The 20,803-nt window shown below is 30.6% G+C and overlaps 1 protein-coding gene across 1 annotated transcript in view; it reads left to right on the plus strand.

The window, feature by feature from the left end:
• Positions 1 to 20,803, plus strand: part of LOC142226524 (protein phosphatase 1 regulatory subunit 14B) — a 138,656-nt gene that overhangs the window by 86,195 nt on the left and 31,658 nt on the right. Inside the window, exon 3 of the mRNA XM_075296584.1 lies at positions 16,564 to 16,603. The gene's annotated coding sequence lies outside the window, so the exon portion shown is untranslated. The remainder of the gene's footprint in view (positions 1 to 16,563; positions 16,604 to 20,803) is intronic.

The following is a 20,803-nucleotide window of genomic DNA, read 5'->3' on the forward strand; positions in this document are numbered from 1 at the left end:
TTTGTTAAAATTTTATTTCTATAGAAAATATTTGTTAAAATTTTATTTCTTTAGAAAATCTTGTCAAAATTTTATTTCTATAGAAAATTTTTTCCAAAGTTTATTTCTATAGATTTTTTTGTTCCAAATTTTACTTTTATAGAAAATGTTGTCAAAATTTTATTTCTATAGAAAATTTTTGTTAAAATTTTATTTCTATAGAAAATTTAGTCAAAATTTTATTTCTATAAAAAATTTTTTTAAAATTTTATTTCTATAGAAAAGTTCGTTAAAATTTTATTTCTGTAGAAAATTTTATCAAAATTTTCTTTCTATAGAAAATTTTGTGAAAATTTTGTTTCTATAGAAAATTTTGTTAAATTTTTTTATGTCTATAGAAAATTTTGTCAAACTGAATTATATACGTATTTGATCGATCTTTTTTGATTTAATATAACCACGTATGGACTTACATACAATTTAGAAGACGGTGTTAGGATGGTTTAAGATACCTTACCATCGGCAAGCGTTACCGCAACTTAAGTAATTCGATTGTGGATGGCAGTGTTTAGAAGAAGTTTCTACGCAATCCATGGTGGAGGGTACATAAGCTTCGGCCAGGCCGAACTTACGGCCGTACATACTTGTTTTACTTGTTCACAAACTGTTCAATTTGAAATAGTTTCTCATCGGAGAAAACCAAGTTCGACACCAGCCACTTTCGTGCAAGCGAAGCAACTCCTTCAGCCTTTTTTTGCATCGGTATCTACTACCACGGAAACAAGAAATAATAGGAGAAATAAGATTTCTTTACATTTAAATGCCGGAGGTCTCTAGCGCTGGCCACTTGGGTTTTCCAACCAAATATGAAGCAATCGCACTACCATGCTTGAGTTTCATCACGAATAACTTTATTTCAGAATGCAATAGAACAAAATGCTTTTGTTAGCTTGTAAATGAAAAAAATGAACAGTTACTGTAATAAATCTGACATCTTTTAGACGAGCGATTTAGAAATGATAGTAATATGATTTTGCAATACATATCAGCCAGAACCTGTATATGCTCAAATTTTATTCTAAACTCATGAGGCTCAAAAATGGCATCGCATTAAAAAGGTGAAGAAATTACCACTAAAGTTGCACTACCACTAACTAGTTAGTGATTTAATTAACCAGCAAAAAAATTTGGAAGTTCTTCCAAAGGCACAACTTTAAAAGCACTTCCAGAAGATGTACTCCCAATTATGTTCTTTATTTTAAACCTAAAGAAGTGATGCAAATTCAGTGCAACGGCTGTTGAAATGGAGGATTTCCGCCCTATGACAAGCCCATGTTAAATTCATCGCTTCTGCGTCAATTTTGCACCACTTCCGAACATTTTCATTACTTTTTTGGCGACGCTTTTTTTTGCTGGGTAATTAATAAACAGATCCAAATTATATTTAATTTCAAAAGAATTAATTTTCTTTAATCGAATGGACCAATTTTCAGTGAAATTTATTTTTTACTCAGCATACAAAATAAACCATATTTAGGTTGAGACAATATTCATGAATTCTCTTTTTGCGATTTCCCACATCAATTTTAAGCAAGCAAACTTTTTAATTTGCAATCAATCCAGCTGGACCCTTTGTCGGCATGCAGTCATTTCCTATTCATGACAAATTTGTTTACACATAATTAAGATGTCACAGCAAACATTTCTTATTCACAAGCAAACACAGTTTTATTTACACGGCCTACAGTTTACATTAAACATCAGCAATAATCGAAACTCATCCAGTCGTTTGTTGGTTTACGAAAATGCCTTAGTGTCATCATTTCTACTCTTGGCCAGTGGGGTCAAGTGGTTTTCTCATTATGATATGAATGTGGTTGGTTTTTATTCCATGAAGGACTTGCCAAAAATTATAATCATATGATAAGTATGGTCAATAGGTATGCCGGGTAAGTTATATATGTGTTATGAATTATGAAACAATAATTCATATAGCAATATTGGGGACTACAAATAATTCGTATGGTAACAACAATGTGGTATTAAAACTTATCTATAAATAAGATATATTTTTTTAAATCATCAAATATAATAATTACAAAATTCAATATTGTAATAATAATTAAAAAAAAAAAAAAAAAAAACAGAAATCTTTAAATTACCCATGTTGAAACAATTCTCAAATGACATCCCTAATTGGCAACGATAGCAGTAGCAACAACAGCACAATTTTAAGTTCAACAACATTCTAACTAAATCAAATAAACTCTTGAAATAAATCAAATAAAGCTTCAAACTACACTCAAGTGGTAAATAAAAGCGGAAATTTCCATCATGACCCAAATAGAGGACAACGTTGGGGGACGGACATCAAATGATGATGGCGATGATGTTTATTGTCGATTTACCCCTCCTCAAATATTGCAGGATATCATCATAGCATCAATATAAACACACATGAATACTCTCACGAATATACACACATCCATGCTTATATTTGGGAGGTTAAGAGAATGTCCTTGGGTTTTTTTTTTGCCAATATTCGTTGGAATATTTCTCATACTATTAGCCACTTCTACACAATGACAAACACCCGGTGTGGTCAAGTTAAATTTAATAGCATTTGCAAAACTGTTTGCCCACTAATATATATATGGGGGCGCATACAAACGTAGTATATTAAGGTGGGTCGAAAGTAGACATAGACTATGATCAAATTGAAAAATATCATAATATAAACAAATATATGAGAAATTATAATAGGCGATATTTGTAGGATAACTGATACAAAGTTTTTTAGTTTTTTTGTGTGAAAATATTAGGCCTATTCATTTACTTTTCTTGCAAATAAAGTGGAGTACATCAAGAGTAAGAGTAAGAATGGAATTTTTTTATGACTGCTGAAAATACCACAAAAGTATGGGAATATCGCACAACAAAACCTAAACGTTATACTACGTTCACTCTAGGCACAAAATCTCAATTTTTTTCACCAAAATCTCTTTACAAATCTTGAGTGTTCATTTGCGGACTTAACAGCAGTTTTCGACGAAATTTTCTTTAGAACTAAAATGTTGACGAAATTTTCTTTAGAACTAAAATTTTGACGAAATTTTCTTTAGAACTAAAATTTTGACGAAATTTTCTTTAAAAATAAAATTTTGACAAAATTTTCTATAGAAATAAAATTTTGACAAAATTTTATTTAGAAATAAAATTTTGACAAAATTTTCTATAGAAATAAAATTTTGAAAATTTTCTTAGAAATAAAATTTTGAAAATTTTCTATAGAAATAAAATTTTGACAAAATTTTCTATAGAAATAAAATTTTGACAAAATTTTCTATAGAAATAAAATCGTGACAAAATTTTCTATAGAAGTAAAATTTTGACAAAATTTTCTATAGAAATAAAATCGTGACAAAATTTTCTATAGAAAAAAAAAATTGGCAAAATTGTCTATAGAACAAAATTTTGAAATATAGAAATAAACTCCCATTTTAATTCCTCGAACTTTTGGAAGACGCACCGGTCTTCTGGGTTTCTGTTTCGAAATCTTGAAATCTCTTGGACACAAACGCCAGAAACACACTGACAAAACTGCACCCAGAAAAAAGTGACCCCTTCTTTAAGTTAAAATGAACTCATTGTGAAGAAAGTTGAACTTCGTATAGCGCCAAAGACATTTTTATTTGTTTGAACGATGTGATTTTCGTAGAAATTAGGAATAATGCATTCCATATATTAGTTAACATTTTCCTATATTTATATACTACTATACTACAGAATGAAAAAATTTAACTAATTTGAATTCATATATGGAATGATTTTATTGAAATTTTTTCATTCATTTCGACAAATCTTACACATTTGTGGTAAAACTTTTACTTCATAATTAGAACTGCTTACCTTCGTTTTTAAATACAATTTTATTTATTTCTATAAGCAATTTTATCTTCAATAAAAGACATGTTTTATTAATATATTGAATATATTTATTAAGAATCAACAGCATCGAATCTCTTTGAAATATTAGTTTATTATTCCACTATTTCCAATTTCCGTGTGATATTATCAACTGTAAAACGCACTTTTTCTTCTTCTTGTACTTTTCACTTTTAATAAGTTGCTGCCTAACGATTTTGCCCTCCTTTTACAATTTCAATACCTACAAATATAAAACATCATAAAACATTTTTGTTGCAAAAGGTTAGCGTCACTGAATATTACCTGATAATTGAAAATTCCAAAATGAAGACAAATGAAAGGGTTGTTATTCTGCTGGTGTTTTATTTCTTTATACACTATCACGAACATAGATTTATTTAAAAAAACGAAAATTTTTCTCACTAATTTAAAATAACAAATATTTTATATATTTTATTTGTTATTTATTATATTATTTTACCATATTATTTTTAACAATCTCTCCGAAACAACGCGATTCCAACTAAAAAAACAACCGACGCGCAAATATATCGATTACACCCACGCGCAAACACATCGATTGCGATGACAGGTATCGATTACAGGTAGACAATAGAAATTTAGGAAAATTTCCTATATTCTAACAAGTGTGTTTCCTTAAGTTTTGAAAGGATTGCATACTTCTTAGTACGAATGAACTAAAATATTTTTCTATGCCAAGTGTTGTTCGTATGTATGAAAAACTTTCTATTATAAAGGAAGTCGCAATTATCATTTTATAAGAAATTTTACTAATTTTGAGGAAACTTGGTTGTAGTTCGGTTTTTGTTTATTTTTACGAATGCTTTGTTATCGGTGAATAAAATTTTCTTTTTCAGTAGTAAATTCTTATACCCAGCGAAGAAAATAGTATGAGTAAAATTCCATGCCTTATTCTAGTTAATGAACTATTCCTAACTGCTTACAATTTAGGATTTTTTTACTGAAACGAGTAAATTTTATTATTTCGCACAAAAATTTGACCTAATGGAAATAAAATGGCTAAACTAAATTGATAAACATTTTTTCCTTTAGTTTCGAAGGCACTTTTTTCTGGGTGTGGTTGTACACATCAGTATAGATGGAAACTTTCTAATTTCATTGGATGCATTTTAGGTAAAACATAATAATTTCCACAAACTAAACTAGAGATAAAATGATTTTAGTGTCCCCTTTTTGGAATGTACGCGTATAGTATCTAAACAGAGCATCTCAAATTTGTCACAATTTTCTATAGAAATAAAATTGCGACAAAATTTTCTATAGAAATATAATTTGCAAAAAAATTTCTATAGAAATAAAATTTTGACAAAATTTTCTATAGAAATAACATTTTGACAATGTTTTCTATAAAAATAAAATTTTGGTAGATTATTTTTGGCTCGAGTGGCTACCATGATTATGAACCGATATGGACCAATTTTTGTGTGATTGGGGATCGGCTATATATAACTATAGACCGATGTGGACCAATTTTGGCATGGTTATTAGCGGCCTTATACTAACACCACGTTGCAAATTTCAACCGGATCGGATGAATTTTGCTCCTCCAAGAGGCTCCGAAGATCAAATCTGGAGAACGGTTTATATGGGGGCTATATATAATTATGGACCGATATGGACCACTTCTTGCGTGTTTGTTAGAGACCACATTCTAACACCATGTTCCAAATTTCAACCGGATCGGATGAATTTTGCTCTTCCAAGAGGCTCCGGAGGACAAATCTGGGGATCGATTTATATGAGGGCTATATATAATTATGGACCGATATGAACCAATTCTTGCATGGTTGTTAGAGACCATATACTAACACCAAGTACCAAATTTCAACCGTATCGGATGAATTTTGCTCCTCTAAGAGGCTCCGGAGGTCAAATCTGGGGATAGGCTTATATGGGGGCTATATATAATTATCGGTCGATGTGGACCAATTTTTGCATGGTCATTAGAGAACATATACCAACACCATGTACCAAATTTCAGCCGGATCTGATGAAATTTGCTTCTCTTAGAGGCTCCGCAAGCCAAATCGGGGGATCGGTTTATATGGGGGCTATACGTAAAAGTGGACCGATATGGACCAATTTTTGCATGGTTGTTAGAGACCATATACTAACACCATGTACCAAATTTCAGCCGGGTCGGATACAATTTGCTTCTCTTAGAGCAATCGCAAGCCAAATTTGGGGGTCCGTTTATATGGGGGCTATACGTTAAAGTGGACCGATATGGACCAATTTTTGCATGGTTGTTAGAGACCATATACTAACATCATGTACCAAATTTCAGCCTGATCGGATGAAATTTGCTTCTTTTAGAGCAATCGCAAGCCAAATTTGGGGGTCCGTTTATATGGGGGCTATACGTAAAAGTGGACCGATATGGCCCATTTGCAATACCATCCGACCTACATCAATAACAACTACTTGTGCCAAGTTTCAAGTCGATAGCTTGTTTCGTTCGGAAGTTAGCGTGATTTCAACAGACGACGGACGGACGGACATGCTCAGATCGACTCAGAATTTCACCACGACCCAGAATATATATACTTTATGGGGTCTTAGAGCAATATTTCGATGTGTTACAAACGGAATAACAAAGTTAATATACCCCCATCCTATGGTGGAGGGTATAAAAATTATAATAATAAAACAAAACTGAATTACATAATTTATTTAAATCATATATTTAAAATTAATTGACGTTGGTTATATACAGCAATTTAATTTAAAAATTCATTCATCCTACGATTGAAGCTCCAAACTCTTTTGTTTTTCATATGAGATATACCCCTATTAAGAAATCATAATATTCTGCACCAAAAATTTAATTTCTTATTTATTCTACAAAGCCAATAAATGTATACTTTATGTACACACAAAAGAAAAATCTATTGTTTACCCTTAATTTATGAGGCAGGCAATTTTTTTCATATTCCAAATGGGTATCCTTATACAAAACAAAATATTCACATCATAATCTCTTTTTTTTTTTGGCTGAGCATAATAAAATAGGGACACATTGCCGGAATTACCTAAAAGAAACCAAAAATGATTGGCCTGAAATTGGGTTTATTACTGCAGTTTGCAGATATCCTTTGAATAATTTTCCATAAAATTTTCATTAAAATAAGAGAAAAGAGAGAGTCTGAATCTGAAAGATAAGGATACCTTGAATTTTGGGGAAACCCCATAAGCACAGGCAGTATTTAAAAATCAAAGCCTGATGGCCTTTAAAGATAATCGGGCTACTGTTAAAACACAACCTCATTATTATGGAAGCATGGAAGCATAACATATGTGGTGGCCATTATAAACGTATTTTGTGGATGTTTTGATTGTTTTTTAGGTTTGTTTTGAAAATTTCTCTTGTACATTTGTGGGGACTCCTATTTATGCTCCTATTTATGCTTTGACCTTGTATATGTATTATACGAGTATATGTCGGAATATGTGAATGTGTGTGTTTCAATATATCCTGCATGTTTAAAAATAGATTATCCTTGTACTGTCCTGTTTTGATTCGTGTTGCTAAAGGATTTTCAAGTTTTAGTTTCCTTTAGTTATAGCGTGCGTGAATGAATGGCATATTGCATGTTGGGGTTTTAAGCCTTCATCGAATATGAATTTATTGAAAAATACTAAAAAGAAGATGGTTGTTTTTCAGAATTTTGAAAAGAAAACGTGTTGCACGATATCAATTAATTTCCAATTTAATAAAAAACCACTGCGTTTAATATGCAGATGTTTCCGAGATATACTACATGTCACTTATGTCAAAAAAATTGGAAGTAGTAGTAGAAAATATTTACATTGATCTAAAGAAACTTTACAAAAGAAAATACGTAGGTCTGTTTAAGGGTCTAAATGGGAATCATAAATTATTTGAAAATACAAAATAAAAAACAACAAGTATATACGGCCGTAAGTTCGGCCAGGCCGAATCTTATGTACCCTCCACCATGGATTGCGTAGAAACTTCTACGAAAGACTGTCATCCACAAATATCAACTCACTCGGATGGTATTTGCTCCTCCAAGAGGCTCCAAAACCAAATCTCGGGATCGGTTTATATGGGGGCTATAAATGATTATGGACTGATATGGACCACTTTTGGCATGGTTGTTAAATATCATATACTACCACCACGTACCAAATTTCAACCAGATCGCATGAATTTTTCTTCTTTACGTACACTGTTATAAAAATATGTTTTTCATATGCTCCGATATAAACAAAATGTGTTTCGGGCACAATTTTTAAACACAATATATTTTAAGTGCAAACATGTAATGTTCCTAAACTAACTCTAAATGTTTGGGACACATATGTTAGTATGTTAGAATATATTATGTTTGGGGCATGAATGTTACATAAAAATAATATGTGTGAATGTAAATATATATACATTTACAAATTTCGAGTAAACATATATATGTTGTGATATTTTATTCAGAGAGTGACAGAGAGAGAGTAGAGAAAGAAATAGAGATGGAAATCGAAAGATATCAACATAACACAGAATCAAAAGAGAGCAACTTCTGTGAAACCGCTTGTATGTTGTTTCGGAAAACTGTTTTATGATAAGGCCAAAAATTTGATATGCTTAAGTCTAAATATTATTTAATTTGAATATTAGAGTATTCGGAGTAAAGAGAATAGACATTTAAAAAAAAAAACAGCATGTGTTTTCGTCTTGAGAGCAGCATTTTTTGTATGTGTGGACATGTGCTTTGTTTATCATTTTGGCATTATGGGCACAATTTTTTTCTCGGTTTGTTAAAAGAAATCGGAACGTACGAGGAGTAAGTCAAAATATTCAGACAAAGGAAATTAAAAAGAATCGGTGGAAAATATACAAAAATTACAAAGGGATCTTCATAAAAATAACGAAAGGGCACTATACTCTTTCTAGAGTTGGGACAGTAAAATGAAAAAAGGAGGAAACAGTGAAAAATTAAACAGTAAAATGTATAAAAACAAAGTTTAGTTCCCCTTTATTAATAAGTAGCCCAAGAGGACTTGACGGACACCTTCAAATATAAAAGCGGGCATTAAGTTCGTGTTTTGCAGCTACAACAATTGAAAAAGTTTATTTTCTTTAAAATGAATTATTAAAGAAAAGTAAAAGGCAAAACAGGGTCATTTTAGAGCAATAATGCCAACTTAATACCGGCCTTAAAGGTAAAAATGAAATTAAGTACAAAACACGATAAGTTTTAAATGCATTTAAAATGGTGTTAAATGCTAGTAAAAACTGCACACGCCTAAATAAATTTATGTGTATATTATAAAATTACTCCACGTTCTTCTTTTGTTAGAGTTTTTAAATTCCTTCCAAAATTTCAAACTTTTATACCAAAAACAATTTTTTATTATAAAATTGTTATTTTTCCAAAAAAAAAAAATAATGATATTTTATCCAAAAGCTCAGTCCATTTCGTTTATATCAAGCACTGTTTCTGACTGTAAATCTTTAATAACCCACATTTCGAAGTTTTATTAAACAATTTAATATAGTATAAATATAAATGTGTAACGTAAATTAAAAAAAAAATGGTGTTTAGTCGGAGCAGGGATTGAACAAGGCAGATATGCTAACTACTGCTCCACGTGGCCAACAAATGTATGTTTCTGTTAAATAATGTTTTGTTTGCATCGGCTCGTGGGCGCTGCAGACTATGCTACATAAATATAACTTATAACGATAATTGTCTATTGATGGCCATAACAGCTAAGTAGCTCAGTAGATAGTGTGATGGCTTACAAACTGTATGGTCCTCGGTTCGATTCTGAATAATTTCTTCAACATTATTTGTATTACAGAAAAAGGTGTCAAGAACTAAAAAATTTCGTGGAAATGAAAATTATGTGAGGGAATGAGCACAATCTTCTTTGGGGAAAATTCTTCCAAGCATATACTATTTTTGGGCTCAAAATGCTTCCAAACATATTATATGTTCACATAAAACAAACATATTAATGTTTTGGCAGTATACAATAATACATATGCTTCCTGCAAAATATGTTTGGAACATATGTTAGAGAAGTGATTTTTTTTGAGGGTGTATATAATTAAGTTTAAAGTTTCTATAGAAATAAAATTTTGACAAAATAAAATTTTGACAACATTTTCTATAGAAGTAAAATTTTGACAAAATTTTCTATAGAAATAAAATTTTGACAACATTTTCTATAGAAATAAAATTTTGACAAAATTTTCTATAGAAACAAAATGTTGACAAAATTTTCTATACAAATAAAATTTTGTCAAAATATTCTATAGAAATAAAATTTTGATAAAAATAAGAGTTTGGCAATATTATCTATAGAAATAATATATGCAGGATATAAATTGGCTTGTACACTGAAAAAATATTTACATGATTAAAGATTACGCAACCTTAATTTTAGGATGCGAAATTCACAAAATATTAAGGACAAATTTTGTTAAAATAATGAAATTTTAATTAAAATAAAGTTTATAATCTTTGCTTCAAAAATTTTTTTCATTAAATTTAGGACACATATTTTGCAAATTTGCGTCCCTCCGTTAAAGTCCAATGCCTTTGAACTAAGGCTAATTTTCCTTAAAGTAAAGAAACACATTTTTGATTTAAAGAAATTGTCCTTAAATTAACTGAAATATTGAAACTTTAGATTTAAGTAAAAACGCTTCAAATATAGGCTAAGACTTATTTTCAGGATTTAGCGTCTCTGGTTTAACGTTTTTTTGGAATTAAGAAAAAATTGTTTACTTTTAAGTATCCGTTGTAATTTGGATTTTTAAACTGGCATTTGTTTGTACGTACCTTTATAAATAAATCGCGAAAAGAGAATGAAAATTTGATAAATGAGATATGTATCCTACTTTTAATGTTATTGGTCCTAGATTTAAAGCCAGATAAGTCGCTAAAAAATTTCTTTATTTTAAAGAAGCCGTATCTTTGGCTCGGAATCAATACCAAAATCCTTAAGGGAATGTCAAAATCTGTGGATCCAATTAAAACTTTTTTTTTGAGTGAAAGGAGGTTATAAGACAAAAGTTGTAAAAATGGAAATTAGATACAAAATTACACATAAATTTCATCAATAATAATTTATTCATAATTTGTTTATAAACAATTGCCAAGAATTTTATCTTATGTATTTATACTTATTCTTATTGGTAACTTCCTCTATAATACTTCTAGACATCTTGAATATAAAAATTGAGTTTTAATAAAAAACATAAATAAAGAACAAATTCAGAGTATATTTATATTTTTTTATTTTATGCAAAACACAGATCTTTAATTTTGAAACATTCAGTCTTAATGATGATTTTTCAGTAAATTAAAGCAAAATTACGGAATTTTTTAAATATGCTTACATTTTATTATAGATAAATCTGCAATTATTTTTATTACTTTTTTTTTGTTTGACTAATAATACAGATTAAAAAATAAGTCGTTAAATGTTATTTTTATTTTTATTTATTGTTTATTTAACTTTACTTCTAGATTAATGAACTGCAATTTGTTTCAATACTAAATTAGCATGACATTGAAAAAGCTCATTAAACGAAACCATCGTCGTCATAGTTGACCATATTAGCCACCCGCCGTCATAGCTTTTAGTTTAACGTCAATAACAGTCATCCAACTTTAAACAATCGAAGCGACTGTGCAAAGACAAAAAGTGGTTTCGTTTTTTGGCTTTTAATTATTAAATGCTATAAATAATAAAATTAAATATGTTAATTGCTAAAAGTGTTTTGAGAAGCGTGGGAATTTTTGCCTTCTCAGTTAGTGATAAATGCAAATAGAGACAAATATGGTACTAGTTTATTTGTCAACAATTTAATATATTTTAGAAAGTTATTATGTAACTAACAAACGTGGAGAGGTCAAGATCTTCTTCATACATATACAAATCTAAAGTGGTTACTATAGGATATGGGAAGTTAATCTAAATTTAAATTTAATAATAAGAAATTCATTATTTTTCCAATATTGTGTGTGCAAGGCGGACATGCTAACCATTGCACCACGGTGGTAAAAGTTGCCGATAGCATTGTATTGACTTTGTGTTCTACACCCTCAAAAAAAAAATCGCTTCTGTAACATATACCCCAAACACATTTCGCTTCAAGCATATATATTTTCAGATTGGTCCAAACAAAATTTTGTTTGTTTTGTTCAAACGTATTATGTTTCCCCTTAGTAAAAAATTTTAATGAAATTTTCTTTGTGTGGATATATTTTTAGGGTGCCAATTGGTTACTTCCATTATTTTACTTGCAGCATCCTCTCTAGGTCTCTCTTTCTAAACACATATATGTTTATAGGCTATGTCCAAATTAATATATATGTTTGCATCTACGCATACTATATTTACAAACATAATATGTTCTAACATATTAACATATATATGTCCCAACCATGTTATGCTAGTTTATGAACATTATATGCTTGCACTTAAAAATATTGTGTTAAAAAATTTGAGTTCCAAATATATAATTTTTACACCCAAACATATCAAAAACAGTCTTTTTCGTCCGTGTAAATTGTATGTTAGCCCATATACCACAAAGTCTATGCCTATATTAGATATGAACCAGTTTTAGCTTGATAATTAGAGGGCAAAATTTCAACCGGATCTGATGAATTTTCTTCCTTCATGAGGCTTCCGAAATTAGGCTCCGTATGGCAAAGACAATTTTTTGAACTATTGTTAGAGGGCATATACTAACATCACGACACAATTTCAACTGAATCGTATGAAATTTTTTCTTGCAAGGGGAATCGCAAGACAAATCTGGGGGTTGGTTTATATGGGGGACATACCTAACAGTGGTACTATATGGCACATCTGCAATACCATCCGATCTACATAAATAACATAACAACCACTTGTATCAAGTTTCAAGTCGATAGCTTGTTACGTTCGGAAGTTAGCGTGATTTCCATAGACGGACGGACGGGCTACGCTGGATAGACTCAGACCACGACACAAAGTATATGACGACTAAGTTAGTATATTATATTAACATTTAAAAAAAATATGAATTTTTTGTTATGCCAATTTGCGAGTTACAATAGGATCAAGATTTCACAACAAAAAACCATGAGAATTGGTATTCAAAAGAAAAGTTTCGTTTAAATTTTCTTTAAATTTTGGTTTATGTTTATACAGAAGTACTATACATTATCCGGAAAAACATATTTTTTAAAACTGCGTTATGATGGTTTAAATGCAAAATACCTGATTGTGTAGAATTCGGTCAAAATTTTTAAACGTAAGAAATTTTTTCTGTTTGTAGCTTAAAAGATGCGCATTTAAGGGTTAATTCTAAATAATCAAGAAAATTGAGTGATCTGATTAATATAAAGGCATTGTTGAGTCCATGTCAGTGATGTATGCAGATGATGGAGCAACATTTCGATCCGAGTCCTCGCGAAATAATTTCAGTAGAAAGTTTTTTTTTTTTTTAATGTAGAAAAAAATTCATATAAACCATTACTCTAAGTTTGATTTATTATACTGAACAGATTTCGAAAAATCCCAACTGCCCAAGTCCCAAACTCAAAAATTTCGTCCCCAACCACGAAAAAATATTCCTGATTTAGGGTAAAATCCCTAATACTGGCCACTCTATGTGTATCTGCCTTTTATGCTTTATTGACTTCTACACGCAAACAAAAAATTTAGACAAACAAATATCGTTTCCCATTTGCTTTTCGCGGTAAGGAAGTTTATTCGTAAAAAAAGGTATTGTAATAAACGTTGCTTTTTATAGGATATAAAACAATCTCATAAAAACTAACACCAGGTTTATTTAGTTCTGTATTCTCCTTTTTGGGTATATTAATAAAGCTATTCGCGTACAAACAAATGTCAATTTAATTTTATACATTTTTTATCAATTTAAATTATACGGCTACTTCAAAGTAAAAAATATTTTCTTAATTCCATATAAAACTTTAAATCAAAAATACAGAATCCCAAAGCCTACATTTTAAACGTTTTTATCATAAATCTAAAGATTCAATATTTCAGATAATTTAAGGACGATTTTTTAAATAAAAAATGCGCTCCTTTACTTTAAAGAAAATTTGCCTTAATTAAAAGACATACGGCTTTAACGGAGGGACAAACAAAATTTAAGCGAAGGTTGTAAACTTTATTTTAATTAAAATTTCATTATTAAAAAAATCTTCAATATTTTGTAAATTTCGCGTCCTAGAACTTAGACTGCTTAATCTTTAATATCACGTTAATATATTTTCAATATATAAAGACGTTTCGAACAATTTTGGGGTAATATTTTATGACCACGTCATCCGAAACATTGATTGGCGTACTTTTGGAATATTTATTGGAAATTTCCATGATTTTACATTGAGACAATATTGACTTAATAATAATAACATTTAGTATACTTTTCTAAGTTATCTTGATGTAGGGTATTATATTGTATTGTTCGACCATTCATTTTTTGTACTCTCCACCATAGGATGGGGGTATATTAACTTTGTCATTCCGTTTGTAACACATCGAAATATTGCTTTAAGACCCCATAAAGTATATATATTCTGGGTCGTGGTGAAATTCTGAGTCGATCTGAGCATGTCCGTCCGTCCGTCTGTTGAAATCAGCTAACTTCCGAACGAAACAAGCTATGGACTTGAAACTTGGTACAAGTAGTTGTTATTGACGTAGGTCGGGTGGTATTGCAAATGGGCCATATCGGTCCACTTTTACGTATAGCCCCCATATAAACGGACCCCCAAATTTGGCTTGCAGATCCTCTAAGAGAAGCAAATTTCATCCGATCCGGCTGAAATTTGGTACATGGTGTAAGTATATGGTCTCTAACTACCAGGCAAAAATTGGTCTACATCGGTCCATAATTATATATAGCCCCCTATATAAACGGACCCCCAAATTTGGCTTGCAGATCCTCTAAGAGAAGCAAATTTCATCCGATCCGGCTGAAATTTGGTACATGGTGTTAGTATATGGTCTCTAACTACCAGGCAAAAATTGGTCTACATCGGTCCATAATTATATATAGCCCCCATATAAACCGATCCCCGGTTTCGCTTGCGGAGCCTCTAAGAGAAGCAAATTTCATCCGATCCGGCTGAAATTTGGTACATGGTGTTAGTATATGGTCTGTAAAATTAGTCCACATCGGTTCATAATTATATATAGCCCCCATATAAACCGATCCCCCGATTTGGCTTGCGGAGCCTCTAAGAGAAGCAAATTTCATCCGATCCGGCTGAAATTTGGTACATGGTGTTAGTACATGGTCTCTAACAACCATGCAAGAATTGGTCAACATCGGTCCATAATTATATATAGCCCCCATATAAACCGATCCCCCGATTTGGCTTGCGGAGACTCTTGCAGTAGCAAAATTTACCCGATCCGGTTGAAATTTGGTACATGGTGTTAGTATATGGTCTCTAACAACCATGCTCGAATTGGTCCATATCGGTCCATAATTCTATATAGCCTTCATATAAACCGATCCCCAGATTTGTCCTCCGGAGCCTCTAGGAGGAGCAAAATTCATCCGATCCGGTTGAAATTTCCAACGTGGTGTTAGTATATGGCCGCTAATAACCATGCCAAAATTGGCCCATATAGGTCTATAATTATATATAGCCGATCCCCAATCACACAAATATTGGCCCATAGCGGATCATAATCATGGTTGCCACTCGAGCCAAAAATAATCTACCAAAATTTTATTTCTATAGAAAATTTTCTCAACATTGTAGTTTTATGGAAGATTTTGTCAAAATTTTAATTTAATGGGAAATTTTGTCAAAATTTTATTCCTATAGAAAATTTTGGCAAATTATATTTGTATAGAAAATGTTGTCAAAATTTTAATTCTATAGAGAATGTTGTCAAAATTTTAATTCTATTGAAAATTTTGTCAAAATTTTATTTCTATAGAAAATTTTGTCAAAATTTTAGTTTTATGGAAAATTTTGTCAAAATGTTACTTCTATAGAAAATTTTGTCAAAATGTTACTTCTATACAAAATGTTAATAAAATTTTATTTCTATAGAAAATTTTGTCAAAATTTTATTTCTATATTTTTGTTAAAATTTATTTCTATAGAAAATTTTGTCAAACTTAATTATATACGTATTTAATCCGCCTTTTTTAGTTTAATATATACCACATATGGACTACCTTGCAATTTAGAAGACGGTGTTAGGAAGTTTTAAGATACCTTGCCATCGGCAAGTGATACCGCAACCCAAGAAATTCGATTGTGGATGACAGTCTTCAGTAGAAGTTTCTACGCAATCCATGGTGGAGGGTACATAAGCTTCGGCCTGGCCGAACTTACGGCCGTATATACTTGTTTTTTGCTATGGAAAATTGTTCATAAAATTGCAAGCATAAATCTCTTTCTAACAAAAGAATATCAAGGTAGTTTTGCAAAACAAATGTCATTGTTTATGAAAAATGGTTATTCATTTTATTCTACTACATACTACATATTTCGCCAGTATAAAACAAAAACTTATTCATAATCAAGACATACGAATACATATTTTTATAAAATTTTTTAATTTTTTTTTTTTATTTTTACGCTTGTTTTTTAGGACAAAACTTTCTCACATGGATCTTTTGGAAAGCTAAATGGTAAGAAATGCATGAAGAAATCTATTATTTTTGGCACAATTGTATTTGATGATTAATTGCAATATTTTATCAGCATAAACTTTTTGTTGTTCAATGAAATGTGAGAAAACAGTGTCAGTATGTTATGTCATAACTTATATTTCCCAGACTGGAGAGAAAACATATCGTGGACAACAAAAATTAATGAAGACATCAAAAAAAAGTTATTTGATTTCAAATAGTTGGTTGTTGCTCACATAAATATTTCCCGGAAATTTTAGTTTGCTTGCGCAAATCGTAATAGCCTTTATTTACGCTGATAGTCACCCAAGCAACAACCACCTCCATCAGTGCAAATACTTTTTTATTGTCAACCACCTTGCCTCTTAGCTTTTATTTGTCGTCGTCGCATGGTATGGATTCATATCCATATATAATGTCCCAATGCTATAAAATTTTTAAAAGATTTGAACTAGTGATCTATGCTTGCTAGACTTTCCTCAATTCGAAATGGAGCGAATTGTTTTCATTTTCTTCGATCGTTCGACAAATGTAACGAATATGGTTCGATGTTGTGAACTTGCTCAAGCTTACACTGGTATTATGGCCTTAAGGCAAATATAATTGGATTTTCCATGAAAGGAAGATGTAATATGAGAAGTCGGCGAGAAAATACAACCTTGTTACAATACCGAAGACAAATATAATAAAATTTTCTATAGAAATAAAATTTTGACAAAATTTTCTATAGAAATAAAATTTTCACAAAATGGGAATAAAAAAATGGGAATAAAATTTTGACACAATTTTCTATAAAAATAATTTTTTTACAACAATTTCTATAGAAATAAAATTTACACAAAATTATCTATAGAAATAATACTTAGACAAAATTTTCTATAAAAATAAAATTTTGACAAAATTTTCAATAGAAATAAAATGTTGACATAATTTTCTATAGAAATAACATTTTGACAAAATTTTCTATAGAAATAACATTTTGACAAAATTTTCTATAGAAATAAAATTTTGACAAAATTTTCTATAGAAATAAAATTTTGACAAAATTTTCTTTAGAAATAAAATGTTGTCAAAATTTTCTATAGAAATAAAATTTTGACAAAATTTTCTATATAAATAAAATTTTGACAACAATTTCTATAGAAATAACATTCTGGCAAAATTTTCTAAAAAAATTAAATTTTGACAAAATCTATATATATAAAATTCAATCTATGTTTGTTTATTTGTTTGTTTGTTTGTTTGATTGTTTGTGTGTATGTACCGAGTTGGCTCCGAAACGGCTGATCCGATTTACTTGAAACTTTCAGAGATCGTAGGGGGTGTTCATGTGGTGAAAATAGGGTACCTCATTTTTTGACACCTGGTCGCGGAGGGGGACCTCCCCTTTGGCGGACTTTTTGAAAATTGGACCAAAGTTGACCGATTTGCTTGAAATTTTCATTGAAGGTTGGGGTTGGCATCTAGGCAAAGATCCGCTACTTTATATTTCGATATTTGGTGGCGGAGGGGGACCTCCCCTTTGTTAGACTTTTTTTAAAGTACAGTGAAAAAACTAAAATTCTCTAAATTATCTGAGATTTACAGAGAACATGCGGTGAGGTTATAGAATTAATATGGGGTACCTGATGATTTCATATGTGGTCGGGGGAGGTCCCCCCCCCTTGCCCTACTTTTTGAAACTTGGAACAAAATTATGCGATTTGCTTGAAATTTTCATAGAATGTTGGGGTTGGCATCTAGACAAAAATCTGCTACATTATTTTTCGATATTTGGTCGGGGAGGGGGACCACCCCTTTGCCCGAATTTTTTGTTTCAAAGGACAAACAAAACTAAACTCCCCCGACTGAAATTTTACGGAAAAAATGGGTTATGAAATTTATATCAGGTTCCTGATTTTTTAATAAAAATAAAATGGCATAGGGAGACATCCGCTTCTCTTAAGTACATACAGAGAAACAATTAAACTTTTACCGAGTTACTTGAAATTTACAGAGGACTGGGGAGAGGTTACGATATTAATAGTTGATACCTGATTTTGTGATATTTGGACGGAAGAGAGGCCGCCCTTTTAGGCTTATAATTTTCTTGACATTTTCTGGGTCGTTTACAAAAGATACTCTACATCACTTTTCGATATTTAGTCGGGGAGGAGGTCCTCCTCTAAAACTGCAAAAAAAACAACAATTCTTAAGTTTTCTTGAAATTTACATAGGCAGTGGGGGAGGGTTATGAACGAAGAGGCAACCTTCCTTGCCCCACACTTGAAGGAAAGTTTCAAGAATTTTCAGGGAAGGTTAGGGGTGCTATTCACTGCGGTGTTTGTCGATATTGTATCGGGGAAAGTGACGTCCCTTTAAAACAATAGAGCAAAATTTAAACATCGCCGATCTACTTGAAATTTACAGGGAACGTGGGGGAGGTGATTAAATTTATACATGATTTTTAAATTAGTATATGATTTTTCGATATCTGGTTGGGGAAGGGGAAAATTGAAATAAACTTTGTCGATTTACTTCGATAGAATTTATAGGGACCATTGAGTAGTTGCGAAATTAATATAGGGTACGTGATAGTCCGATATCAGATCGGAGTGGAGCGAAGGTGGGGGAGGGTTCCCTTTTATCCGTTTTTTTTTCTTAAATTGAAAGTAGAGGGTTGTCCGTAAATGGGAACTCGGTACATAATTTTATGATTTTTGCACAGGCTTCTTCCAGACTTTTTTTTAGTAAAGAACTTAAATTTACATGAAAGTGGTAGCCAACGTAGAGGGTGCATCATTTTCCAACATTTTAGCAAATGTTAATGTGGTAAAATTTTTTACTACTTTTGCTTTTTCCGATTTATTGGATGGGAAACAGTAATTTTTTGTATGTTATTATAATATAGTGCTTAATTTTCAGATATGTTGAGGAGAAGGATACCTTTCCTTGACAAACCACAGTTTTGTATACAAATAAAGTTTTGACAATATTTTCTAAAGAATTAAAATGTTGACAAAATTTTCTATAGAAATAAAATTTTCTATAAACATACAGTTTTGAGAAAATTTTCTATTGAAACAAACTTTTGACAACATTTTTTATAGAAACAAATATTTCTATAGAAATAAAATTTTGACAACAATTTCTATAGAAAAAAGTTTTGAAACAAAATTTCTATAGAAATAAAATTTTGATAAAATTTCCGAAAAATAAAATTTTGACAACAATTTCTACAGAAATAAAATTTTGACAAAATTTTTTATGGGAATAAAATTATGACAAAATTTTCTATAGAAGTAAAATTTTGACAAAATTTTCTATAGAAATAAAATTTTGACAAAATTTTCCATAGAAATAACATTTTGGCAACAATTTCTATAGAAATAAAATTCTGACAAAAATTTTTTGTAAAACAAAATTTTGACAACAATTTCCACCGTGGTGCAATGGTTAGCATGCCCGCCTTGCATACACAAGGTCGTGGGTTCGATTCCTGCTACGACCGAACACCAAGAAATTTTTCAGCGGTGGATTATCCCCCCTCAGTAATGCTGGTGACATTTCTGAGGGTTTCAAAGCTTCTCTAAGTGGTTTCACTGGAATGTGGAACGCCGTTCGGACTCGGCTATAAAAAGGAGGTTCCTTGTCATTGAGCTTAACATGGAATCGGGCAGCACTCAGTGATAAGAGAGAAGTTCACCACTGTGGTGTCACAATGGATTGAATAGTCTAAGTGAGCCTGATACATCGGGTTGCCACATAACCTAACCCAACCTAACCTACAGAAATACAATTTTGACAACATTTTCTATAAAAATATATGTTAGACACCATTTTCTATGGGAATAAAATGATGACAAAAATTTCTATAGAAGTCAAATTTTGACAAAATTTTCTATAAATAAGATTTTAACAAAATTTGCTATAGAAATAAAATTTTGACAAAATTTTCCATAGAAATAAAATTTTGACAAAATTTTCCATAGAAATAAAATTTTGACAACAATTTCTACAGAAATAAAATTTTTAAAGAAATAAAATGTTGACAAAATTTTTAAAGAAATAAAATGTTGACAAAATTTTCTTTAGAAATAAAATTTTGACAAAATTTTCTATAGAAACACATTTTTACAAAATTTTCCATATAAATAATATTTTGCAAAAATTTTCTATAGAAATAAATATTTGACAAAATTTCCTATATTTGATGAAATT

Source organism: Haematobia irritans, chromosome 2, assembly GCF_050003625.1.
Source record: "Haematobia irritans isolate KBUSLIRL chromosome 2, ASM5000362v1, whole genome shotgun sequence".
Lineage (NCBI taxonomy): Eukaryota > Metazoa > Arthropoda > Insecta > Diptera > Muscidae > Haematobia > Haematobia irritans.